The sequence below is a fragment of the Hordeum vulgare genome, chromosome 6H (assembly GCF_904849725.1).
Source record: "Hordeum vulgare subsp. vulgare chromosome 6H, MorexV3_pseudomolecules_assembly, whole genome shotgun sequence".
In the NCBI taxonomy this organism is placed as follows: Eukaryota; Viridiplantae; Streptophyta; class Magnoliopsida; order Poales; family Poaceae; genus Hordeum; species Hordeum vulgare.
The window spans coordinates 38,568,286-38,578,050 of record NC_058523.1 but is presented as its reverse complement, the minus strand read 5'-3'; the positions used below and the strand labels follow the sequence as shown (position 1 = coordinate 38,578,050).

General features: G+C 42.5%; 1 pseudogene; it reads left to right on the top strand.

Moving 5' to 3' along the window:
• The first annotated feature begins 2,234 nt into the window (after positions 1 to 2,234).
• LOC123405028 lies at positions 2,235 to 5,992 on the top strand (annotated as a pseudogene).
• Positions 5,993 to 9,765: the final 3,773 nt, after the last annotated feature.

Below are 9,765 nucleotides of genomic sequence, written 5' to 3'. Positions count from 1 at the left end.
CATATATATGTTTGAACAACAACAACAAAAATTAAAAGTTGTCACCCAATGATTTATGAAGTTACCACTATATTGAACCTAGTATGGGGTAGTTGCAACTTAATTAATCATGGAATGATAACTTTAGGGGTGATATATTATATAGCAAAACATATGCACGAAAATGGGTTTAGTATTGAAACCATCGTTGATACCAACGCAACGGTGGCAACAGATTGCAAATTTCACATGCAAAAGAAAACAAATTGCAAATTTGGCAAACCGTTTGTTCTATATAGTAACATTTTTCGTTCAGATATTGACACTAAGTCCACTGACGACATCTCTGTGTGCATATAGCAGTTGCCCTCTGCATTTAAATGTCAACCTACTAGACTGAACGTGTGAGGTTGTGTCGCCCTAGAGTGCAAAGGAGTAAACATTACTCTAAAATTTCCACAAAGTTATAGTGTTGTAAATTTATTTGATTATGAATTCTACTATATATGTTTTGTGGTACAAAAACCACAATGTATTGGTTAAATTGATAATCAATGTACTGAATACATGTTTGTTGTTTTAAATAGTGTGGGCAAGTATCCACGAAAGTACTCCTAGCTCCGCTAATTCTAAAATAATAGTAATTGGGTGTGAAGCCTACATTGATACAGCTTATGTGGTGGTACTTGCTAATTCAATTTTTAGTTTATTTTGTTCAAATGTCCTCAAATAGCACAAATTGTTTTACTCATGTATAGGTTTTTCTCTCCCTTAGATTTGGGATATGAGAAACATCACTACTCCTTTGTGTGAATTGTGAAAAAATCCCAAACGTTGGAAGTCTTAGACTTTTCTCATACCTCGGATGACTTAAATTGAACATATTTGTAAAGGTGTGACGGCTATGGCACCGAGTCAGGATTGTGAAGATGATACACACGTTTCCACCAAGAAACGAAAGATCGCATTATGGAACTTGGGACATCGGCAGGTGTGTACTCCGTCAACAACATATGTGGCATGTTTCAGTATTTAAAAGAATCTATATTTTAAAATTTTGGGTGTGGAAAGGGTTTAAAAATAACCTTCAGTATTTACAAAAATGGGTGATTACAAGAATTTAGACTTTAGGCTAAGAGATTAACTTTGCATGTGATCTGACGAGGGGACTTGGTGAGGTGATGCCACTGGGGCACCGAAGACCCCTTTGCCATGACCTCATGTGACAGTTTGACCACCTCGATACAAATTACCACCCTAGGGCTAGCGCACAAGAATATCCTAACGGAACTTGTCATAGGTTTCAGCTCCTCGACGATGTTGAGTCGAGTGAGCTATTCTTGTGGTGGAGGCAGGATTTCTAATTTGGGTGTAAAGATATCCAATTATTTTTTAAGCCACCAATTATATTTTTTCTTATTTCTTTGCTCCCCTTGATATATACACATTTTATACTAAAACTTTATATTTACTATATTAATATGTTGAAGAGTATAATTTTTCATTACTTATTTATCAAAGTTAACCACAAAACAAAGTTAAATAATAGATGTATCATTTCTTTATTTTATATTTTTAATGTATCATTACCCCGCAAAAGATGTGCATCATTAAGAGCAACTCATGTGTTACCCTGAATTTAATTTATACTTTGTAGCAAAATTTTTATTTTGATGATACTTGTGTAGATTATGTAGTTTGCACATATCAATGTTATATATCTCAAAAAAATATGGTTTAACTAATATTGTAATAGTAGTTGTATTATATGATTATTAGGAAAACATGTCTATAGAGTATTCTGGAGTACAAATTTAATCATATGTGAGGGTTTGTGTGAGATATACTTGTTTTTTGGAGCACCCATGTATAAATTTAAGCATATATTTATTAATCCATATGTGAGTGATTACAAAAAGTATAAATTTACCATATAGCTTCATTTTTAAATATAAGGTTTATTAGTTTCTTAGAAGTCAAATATTGTCTATGTTTGACCAACTTTATAGCAAAATGTATAAAGATTTACACTAATAAATATGTATATATAACTATTATTTTTGTGAATATAATGATAATGATTTAGTATTCTAGACATTCATATTTTTGTTTCTAAATTTGGTACAGTTAGAAAGGTTTGAGTATTTCAAAAAATAATACACTTTATATTTATGAGGAAGTTTTCATTAAATCATATCGAGTAGATGAAAGCAATAGAAATATATACTTAAAAATGGATATACATCTGTATACCCATGTACTCTTTTAGTTCCATCATGACAAAGGCTCTACGGACGGGCTGTCTGTAAGCGCTTAGGGTCATAGTAGAGAGTAACTTAGATTAGTAACATGCATATGTTATCAGTCTATATTATTTCCTTCTTAGTTGGTAGTGTCATAGATACGGTAACATAGATGACTTTTTTTATTGCTTTGTAGAGTCATTTTACATTGGGGAGCGCTATGCGATGTTAATATAATATATTACTCTATTTGCCTCTTTCCTCATTAGCTACCCGCCACATTGTTATTTTTGCTTATGTGACATCTATATTACTACGTATGTTACTCCTACTACAATCATCCTTATAGCAGGTGGTAGGGCCGGTCCTGAGATTTTGGGGGCCCGAGACCAAACTAGAATACTAGGCTCTCATTTCTTTATATAAACTTAGTAACATTGATGCTAATAAAAATAATTAGAAATATACGTCTTTGAACGGTGTGGTCTCCTCTCAACGTGGTTGTGCAGGGGAAGGTGAGGGAGTGTTTCGAGTAAAGATACACAAGATAACAAACATTGATCACATACATCCAGTCAAGGGTGTGATCCATAGGCAAACCTATGTGTGATTGGATGTTAAGGAGGACAGTGATATCCCCTGTCCATCATAGTTCAAGTCTGAGACTTACGCTTGCATTTTCCCGGACTTCGTGAATATCAAGATGATGTGTCGGCTCAATATTTTAGAGGTGCTCATAGAGATAAGGTGCGTGTTTGTGCGTTCATAAGATCCGATGGCATTGAAAGCGGGAGACCATTTGTGTGGGACCTCTACGAGCATAAGGTGAGTTTTCTTACGTGTTTCGCTCTCGGATCAAGCCGCGGGTGAGAAACAATGGTTGAGCGTTCCCGCGCCTACTAGCTGGACGTATACCTTTGCATGTGCAGCCTGACCTGGTCGGTCCGACCAGACCCGACCCAAAATTCTCGAGCCGGGCCGGGCTTATTTGTCCCATAGGGCCGGGCTCGGGCCGGAAGGATGAGCCTGATGGTCAGTTCGGGCCAGGCTCGGGCCTCAGAAAAAATAAAATTACGCCGCGGTCGGGCCTAGTCGGGCTTTTTGTAGTTCGGACCGGGCTTGGGCCCAAAATTTAGGCCCGACGACCGGACCGTGCTCGGGTCTGGGTTTTTGGCGCCGGACTTTTCTTGTTCCGGCCCGAAGCCCGGCTCGGCCAATTAATGCCGAGGTATAGCTGGAGGCACGCGAGAGTAGCCAACATACGGGGCTATAGTGTGTTAATCCTATGCATTTCATCGATCATCTTGGGCGAGTTAATTGCACAAAGGTACCACTCTTCAACATCATGTTACAAATGAGTATCTATGTTCATTTTGCTCGTAGTTCAGTATCATTGTTCGATCTAATCGTTATAAAACAGACTGATCTCCGTATAATCATGTATTGACGATGTATTTGACATCATGGGCCCAGGCCTGACGTGACATGTTCTTTTGCACAAAAAAAAACCTTCACTTTGTATTTATTCACGCACACACCTTTTTTTTTCAAAAAGTTTTAAAGATTTTTTTTCCAAAAAACTATCAAACGCGTGCATCGCTGACAGGATTCGAACCCAGGTTGACCAGCTGCGTGTGCGCGCTCCTTGCCACTCCCTACAAACCAACAGTAGTGCGTACACATTTCTATATATTGTCTGAAGTGGATTTAATACATGTGTAATAATAGATTTTATTTGATGCAGCATTTCGCCAGTTCCTGAAAGCCAACGGTGAGCAGCCCGTGATATGGAAGAGAGCTTCCAGCATGGAGGACGATGTGGTCAGTTAATTAGATAACATAAGCACAGGGGCATTGCAATTCTCAAAATACAGATCGTTTTATTTATTTATTTTTATATTTCAGATGAGGAACTCTGTTTGTGTTGATGGAACAGATAAGCCTGCACCCGGTGATTGACAAGACGACGTACCACCTGATAAACCCAGAACGGCTGGCGATGATGAAGAAGGAGGCGGTGTTGGTGAACGCGAGCCGTGACCCGGTGATCGACGAGGTTGCACTGGTGGAGCATCTCAAAGCTAACCCCATGTTCCGTGTTGGCCTCGATGTTTTTGAGGATGAGCATTACATGAAGCCAGGGCTGGCCGAGATGAAGAATGCCGTCGTGGTGCCTCACATTGCATCTGCGTCCAAGGTATGAACTTGTATGTTGGACTTGTACATCCATTCCATTCCTCTGATGTTTGTTTTGTTGACTGTGTACGTACAGTGGATGCGTGAAGGGATGGCAACACTCGCTGCTCTGAACGTGTTTGTGAGTTTCCTTGGATTGATGATGATGGCTTAATCAATCGAGTAGTCCCTGTTTATTGGGAGCTAAAGTAGTAGTTTCTTGGTCTCACAACGTAAGACGTTTTTGCAAGTTATGGCCCTGTTTAGAACCATTCAGATTATATAATTCAGTTTTTATAATCTATTCTGTCTTCAAACAAGACAAATTATGGTATAGATTATAAAAACTAGATAGATAGATTATTAAAAACTCATAATCTACTCTATATCAGCTAAAATCAGATTATGAATTGCTAATGATCCATTACCCTTGTAAAGTTGGAGATAATTACATTCCTACCACCGTCACCCTTCTTTTTTTTAAAAAAAAAAAGAGGGTAGACAGGTCATTATGCAATGTAAGACCTGGATTACAGTTTATATAATCTCGTCTCCAAACATGTCCATCTAGATTATTTTTATAAATCAGATTATATAATCTATCTTCATAATCTAGATTATCATAATCTATTATGGTTCCAAACAGGGCATATATCTATTATTATTGCTACTACTAAAGTAGTAGGTGATTACTGATGTTGATCTGAACCTGAGGAGTAAGTGTTGGTTGGAGCTGACAGGGTAAGATCAAGGGGTGTCCGGTGTGGGGAACCCGAACGCGGTGGAGCCCTTCCTCGATGAGAAAGCGACGCCGCCTCCTGGCTGCCCAAGCAACTCGTTAACTGAGTCTCTTGCGGTACCTGAAGCTATCTATTTATAATGCCAAAGCTGTAGATAATTCTATCTAGCACGTATTGACTAACGATTGATGATGTTGGTTGCAGGGCTGCCATCCGTCCATCCAGCGGCATGCTCGACGCGCCCAAAGGCACCACGCTGCCTATCAGTGTCTTCTGGCTGGTGCGTGCGACGATATATACGCCTGATGCGTCCGACGAATATAAGCATAGCGTAACGTTTCGGCACGGGGTTATTTTTTGTTGCAACTGTTTTTTTTTTCTACTAACGACATAATTTTTCCTGCAAACGTTGGTGATTGTTGCTACATTTTGTCCATAAAAAAGTTGCATTCAAGTTTAGTTGCAACCCGAGTTTGTTCGATTTTTTGCTACAACCGTGTTAATTTTTGCTACAACCGGTATCATTTTTTGCTGCAAACGTTCATTAAAAAAGTTGCATACACGTTCGTCAGAGTTACAAACCGAGTTCACCGGATTGTTTTGCTACAACCCACATTTTGTTTTGCTAGCATGCATCATCAGTATGGTTTTTTTGCTATGATCATGTTGATATTTTTTGCTATAACCATATTTTTGCTGCATCCATGTTGAAATTTCCTGTATCGTAGCCGAAATTTACCGCATCGACGATTTTTTGTTGCATGAACAAATCTAACGGTGCAGCCCGCGTGTAGCCGATGGATTGGGCGGCCCGCGTACGGCCGGCCGAAAGATTCGGCCGACGCGCCGGCGTAGAACACTGTCCATAAGCATATGTATATGGGGTGGTCTACATAAAAGGTGTGTAGCAGAGTGGCAAGGAGCGTGCGAATCTTCAATTTTTTTTTGACAAAAATGGATATGTGGGTGAATAAATAAAAAGTGAAGTGTTTTTCCATAAAAGAACATGCCACGTCAGGTCCCGACGAATGGGCCCGTGGTGTCAGATACAACGTTAGTACGCGGTTATACGGAGAACAGTCCGTTTTATAACGATTAGATCGAACAGTTATACTGAAGTACGAGCAAAATGACTAATGATACTCCTTCGAAACATAGTGCCAAAGAGTGGTATCTCCGTGTAATTAACTTCATAAAATCGCAACCAAGACATTTGTATGCAACATATTTTTGATGGTGTTAGAATGCTTGGTTTACCTACCTGCATTGTATGATTTTTAAAGCGTCTTTCGGCCTGACTCGCTAGAAACTGCTGAATCTGTACTTTCTAGTGAGCTCGACTTCAGTGATGTGAGGGCGCACCTGGATGACTCTTTGAAAATATGTTAGCAATTAATCACCTTGTCCCCTCGTCTCCTTCCTTCCTCTTTCATTGTTCACACCGTTGATCTTGCTCGCGCGTTGAATCTGGCCTTCGGATCCGTATCGGCTTTCGACGTGCATGAAGCAAGAGTCGTCGTACCGGCGAGCCGCGAGACGGGGATGGAGAGCAGCACCAGCAAGATGGTGAGCCGCAACAGGATAGCAACTACGTGCGCTCAGCCTCGTCGCGCGCCGCGCCGGCGACCCCTACGACGCGGACGGCACCGTGCCTGGGTCAATAGCTCCTGTGCGACGTTTTTGATACGAATTGGCTGCAAACCGGCATCGTTCGCAAGAATGGCTCTGCTGCGACATCTCTATGCGCACAAATAGCCCAGGCGCGACATGGCCCTTAAGCACAATCTCTATCAGGATTAGGTGGAGCCGGGCGGGACCCACAACTTATCCACGTCGACATGGGACCCAGATGGCGGCGACTATGGTCAAACAGTTTTCCCCTGCGCACACATCCTCCCTCTTTTTCTTCTCCGGTGACGAAGCACGGCAGCGCGTGTTGGAATTATGCCCTAGAGGCAATGATAAATGTAGTTATTATTATAATTCCTGTATCAAGATAATCGTTTATTATCCATGCTATAATTGTATTGAATGAAGACTCTTTTACATGTGTGGATACATAGACAAAACACCATCCCTAGCAAGCCTCTAGTTGGCTAGCCAGTTGATCAAAGATAGTGAGTGTCTTCTGATTATGAACAAGGTGTTGTTGCTTGATAACTGGATCACGTCATTAGGAGAATCACGTGATGGACTAGACCCAAACTAATAGACTAGCATGTTGATCGTGTCATTTCATTGCTACTGTTTTCTGCATGTCAAGTATTTATTCCTATGACCATGAGATCATATAACTCACTGACACCAGAGGAATACTTTGTGTGTATCAAACGTCGCAACATAACTGGGTGACTATAAAGATGCTCTACAGGTATCTCCGAAGGTGTTGGTTGAGTTAGTATGTATCAAGACTGGGATTTGTCACTCCGTGTGACGGAGAGGTATCTCGGGGCCCACTCGGTAATACAACATCACACACAAGCCTTGCAAGCAAAGTAACTTAGTGTAAGTTGCGGGATCTTGTATTACGGAACGAGTAAAGAGACTTGCTGGTAAACGAGATTGAAATAGGTATGTGGATACCGACGATCGAATCTCGGGCAAGTAACATACCGAAGGACAAAGGGAATGACATACGGGATTATATGAATCCTTGGCACTGAGGTTCAAACGATAAGATCTTCGTAGAATATGTAGGATCCAATATGGGCATCCAGGTCCCGCTATTGGATATTGACCAAGGAGTCTCTCGGGTCATGTCTACATAGTTCTCGAACCCGCAGGGTCTGCACACCTATGGTTCGGCGTTGGTTTATGCGTATTTGAGTTATATGGTTGGTTACCGAATGTTGTTCGGAGTCCCGGATGAGATCACGGACGTCACGAGGGTTTCCGGAATGGTCCGGAAACGAAGATTGATATATAGGATGACCTCATTTGATTACCGGAAGGTTTTCGGAGTTACCGGGAATATATCGGGAATGACGAATGGGTTCCGGGAGTTCACGGGGGGGGGGGGGGGGGGGCAACCCACCCCGGGGGGGGGGGCCCATGGACCTTAGGGGTGGCGCCCCAGCCCTTAGTGGGCTGGTGGGACAGCCCAAGAGGGCCTATGCGCCAAGAGAAGAAAAATCAAAGAGGAAATAAAGAAAAAAAAGGAAGGAGGTGGGAAGGGAAGGAAGGACTCCCACCAAACCAAGTCCAACTCGGTTTGGGGAGGGGAGTCCTTCCCCCCTTGGCTCGGCCGACCCCCTTGGGGCTCAAGGGGCTCCTTGAGCCCCAAGGCAAGGCCCCCTCCCTCCCACCTATATATACGGAGGTTTTAGGGCTGATTTTACACGACTTTCTCACGGCAGCCCGACCACATACCTCCACGGTTTTTCCTCTAGATCGCGTTTCTGCGGAGCTCGGGCGGAGCCCTGCTGAGACAAGATCATCACCAACCTCCGGAGCGCCGTCACGCTGCCGGAGAACTCTTCTACCTCTCCGTCTCTCTTGCTGGATCAAGAAGGCCGAGATCATCGTCGAGCTGTACGTGTGCTGAACGCGGAGGTGCCGTCCGTTCGGTACTAGATCGTGGGACTGATCAAGGGATTGTTCGCGGGGCGGATCGAGGGACGTGAGGACGTTCCACTACATCAACCGCGTTCACTAACGCTTCTGCTGTACGGTCTATGAGGGTACGTGGATCACTCATCCCCTCTCGTAGATGGACATCACCATGATAGGTCTTCGTGCGCGTAGGAAAATTTTTGTTTCCCATGCGACGTTCCCCAACAGTGGCATCATGAGCTAGGTTCATGCGTAGATGTCTTCTCGAGTAGATCACAAAAGTTTTTGTGGGCGGAGATGTGTGTTTTGCTGCCTTCCTTAGTCTTTTCTTGATTCCGCGATATTGTTGGATGAAGCAGCTTGGACCGACATTACTCGTACGCTTACGAGAGACTGGTTTCATTGCTACGAACAACCCTGTTGCTCAAAGATGACTGGCAAGTGTCGGTTTCTCCAACTCTAGTTGAATCGGATTTGACCGAGGAGGTCCTTGGATGAGGTTAAAAAGCAACTCATAGATCTCCGTTGTGGTGTTTGCGTAAGTAAGATGCGATCCTACTAGATACCCATGGTCACCACGTAAAACATGCAACAACAAAATTAGAGGACGTCTAACTTGTTTTTGCAGGGTATGCTTGTGATGTGATATGGCCAATGATGTGATGTAATATATTGGATGTATGAGATGATCATGTTGTAATAGAAAATATCGACTTGCACGTCGATGGTACGGCAACCGGCAGGAGCCATAGGGTTGTCTTTATACTAATGTTTGTGCTTGCAGATGCGTTTACTATTTTGCTAGGATGTAGCTTTAGTAGTAATAGCATGAGTAGCACGACAACCCCGATGGCGACACGTTGATGAAGATCATGGTGTGGCGCCGGTGATAAGAAGATCGTGCCGGTGCTTTGGTGATGGAGATCAAGAAGCACGTGATGATGGCCATATCATGTCACTTTGAATTGCATGTGATGTTAATCCTTTTATGCACCTTATTTTGCTTAGAACGACGGTAGCATTATGAGGTGATCTCTCACTAAAATTTCAAGACCAAATTGTGTTCTCCCCGACTG